We start from the raw sequence: 3567 nt of genomic DNA on the forward strand, positions 1-3567 counted from the left end.
GACTCGTCGTCTAGCCAGCGATCCGTTATTAAAAACGTCCCTTGTAGTACTGTCCTGGAACAAATAAAAATAATATAGAACAATTCTTACATAACATTAAAAATCTAAAACACAATTATAAAAATCAAGTAATATTTAATGTGTTAAAATGAATAAATTTTACGACCTAACAAATTAGCTAATTAGCTAACCAAAAATGGCTATGTGGTTAGTTTATATGCTGTGGAAGGGGAGGTATTCCAGTTATATCTCTCTCTGTACCATTCTAAAAGATCTTGCCCTTTCTAGAACGAATATCCAAAGGTTCCTACCAAATTTGAGTAATAGCAACACGACTACGAAGTTGAGCGTTGATACAAAGGGGGCCTCTTTAAATCTACACTCGGATTGCAAATCCCAGGAAATGCTCGGAGTATCTCTCTATCTCCGCTTGGCGAACCCATGGAATGTTAAGTATCTGAGAACTGGTCGAAGTATCTCTCTCTACCAGACGACAAATCTAAACCCGTGGAACGCTAAGTACTTCGTCAGATCTCAATTAATTATACAGAAATACGTAAATTAATATGATATAATATTAATCACATCAAACTCGATCTATTTACCGATATTTTTGTTACTTGGCATTTTGTATCGTGCAAGTAATAGCCGCCATTTGCAGTATAATATGACACTTATTGTGACAACATAAATTATGACACGGGTTACTCCGAACACGACCCCTCATTTGCTTCGACATATTTTGAATATAACGAAGTTGAAGAAAGGCATGAAATTAAATACTCTAAAACAATCCTTCATTTTTATTTGTTCAATGTTCATTTCAAAATACGTAACCTCCTTTATTTAAAAGTCGGTTAAAAATAACTATAAGTAAACAAGCATAAATCTATTGTTTCAATAAGCATATATTTGTATCGATTTGGTCAGACTTCAGACTGGCTGTGATTAACGATAAGGAATTTCTGAAACTTACTTTTTGAACAAATACTTTAAATATGATTAAAACAACTCTACATAGTATAAAACAAAGTCGCTTTCTTTTATAAGCTTATAACGCTTTACGCTTTTAAATTAAATAATAAAACTTGGAAGATTTCTTTTTTATGGCATCGGTAGGCGATGGCACCTGATGGTAAGCGCTCACTACTACCCAAAGAGCTTTATTAAATTTCCATCATTTCTTACATGACCAATGAGAATTGGAAAGTGACATTTTAATAAGTCCATAATAATAATAAATCATTTATTTCAGACTATATATAAATTTTTGTTAGTAACAATTATCTCATCCTAGTGTTAGTACAAAAAATAATACTAAATAGAACAAAAACAAAAATAAAAATTTAAAAGAACTGTTAACAATAACTGCTGCGCCATTCCGTTAGATATTGCACAACAGTGATTGATATACAAGCAACCAAGTCTGCTGGCGATCATCCTTAGTATGCTGTTGGTGCTGCCATTAACTTTACGCACTAGGGTTGCGCATCTTTTACGCATCGTGGCAAAAAACAATCGAGCCGATATTCCGCGAACATTCCCGATGCACTACAGAATCGCGGCATCCCCATCAGCACCCTGTTATTATTATATTTTACCCGAAGGCTTTATGTCTGTAGTTATACTGGTTCAAAACGGAGCACAACAATACTAAATATTACTTCTTGGCAGATCAGTGGGTCGGACGAGGGCGATGACGCAAAGACACATAGTAACTCGTCACTGTTTCTAAAAATAGCTGAAAGATATACGATACGTATACCGGTTATAACGACATAATGATGCGACCTTGAGAAATATACCCGCAAAATTACCTTCAAACATACTTTTCCTGTTACTAAATTGAGATACATTAGACACGTGAATCTAATCAAGAGCTGAATACGGATCCCGTATTTCAAAAGTGCCTGATTTGTGCTCACTTAACTTGTGATCAAGGAATAAGGAAAACTTCGCGAGGAAACTCGTATGTGGGAGGAACTTCGTGACGTAATTAGATAACAACAAACAAGTAACCCGCCGGTTCTAATTAATATTATTCATGTCAAATCATTGAAATGGTCTTTAACGCTATATTTATACGGGTGGTTAACCTGCTGTTAAAACGCGGACTGTCACGTTTACTTTAATGAAAACTTATTTTCTATTTCAATTGATAGGGTCTTTGTTCAAATTTATCGTCTCATCTTTAGTATAGTTATACCAGCTTATAAGTGACCCAGAGTAACTCTTGTTACCGACTTTAGATATTTAGATTTGATATTTCAATTGATTCTTTCCGTTTAGAGATGCATTATTGGGTAATATTCGTTTCAGTGCAAATATCTATCAGTTCAGGTAATAACTATAATGAGGCCCAACCTTAATGTATAGATTGTATTAAATTAAACTAAGTTTTTTTGTTGAGTTTACTAGATTTTGCTAAGTTTTCTTGTAAAATTATCATTGTTTTGTGATCGTTTTACACCCGTATATGTCATATAGACATTCCAACTAATATAAGTTTTCCCGCAGAGATCTTTTGTAAGAAATACAATAAGCCTGTAAAAGGTTGAGTGTAGTTACTCATTATAGTATTTTAAAACATTGCTAATTATGAGAATGGAAAATAAATTCATACAAATATATTCTAAATAAAACTTTAATATATATATACATGACTATTATATACACTAATAAATATTTTAAGATAATAAAATGTTATAACGCAAGGAAATTAATTTAAGTCGTCTAAATAATTATTAAGGTAATAATTTTTAACGGCTTTTTTAAATATAATATATAAAGTGTAGCGGAGTTAAATTATTAAACCTAGTACTATAAAAAGTTGTTCATTTGTTTGAATCGATTATATTCGAAATGTTTTATTTTATTAATATTATTATATAAAACCTGCTTACACTTTTTTGTCTAAGTCGTTTATAGTCCATAAGTAAATAAAAGTATGGAAAGCTATTTCTCAAACTGTCGACCGCTGCATGTTTCCTTTTAAGTTATTTCTAAACGCAAACTTCATGTTTTGCATTTAAACGTTTCATTAAAACAAGAAAAATACTGGCATATAACACGTCATCATGATTAATCAAAAAATCTCAGAAACTATAACAGGTTTCTTATAGAGTGTAGACAGATGGCCTAGTGGTTAGAATCAAGCCCAGGCAAGCACCACTGAATTTTCATGTGCTTAATTTGTGTTTATAATTCATCTCGCGCTCAGCAGTAAAGGAAAACATCGTGAGGAAACCTGCATGTGTCTAATTTCAATGAAACTCTGCCACATGTGTATTCCACCAACCCGCATTGGAGCAGCGTGGTGGACTATCTCCAAAAAATCTCCTCAAAGGGAGAGGAGGCCTTAACCCAGCAGTGGGAAATTTACAGGCTGTTAATGTACGTAATGTAAAATGTATACGTCCTCTAAGAACGGATTTTACGAAATTCTACTCCTAAGTAGGTTAAATGGGGGTTGGAAGTTTGTGTTTTATAAATTTCTTGCGGGTAAAGCCGTAGGTTCAGCTAGTATAAATATGTATGCCGGAATGGAGAATGTGTGAATGGACGAAG

Source organism: Vanessa atalanta, chromosome 13 (assembly GCF_905147765.1).
Source record: "Vanessa atalanta chromosome 13, ilVanAtal1.2, whole genome shotgun sequence".
NCBI lineage: Eukaryota > Metazoa > Arthropoda > Insecta > Lepidoptera > Nymphalidae > Vanessa > Vanessa atalanta.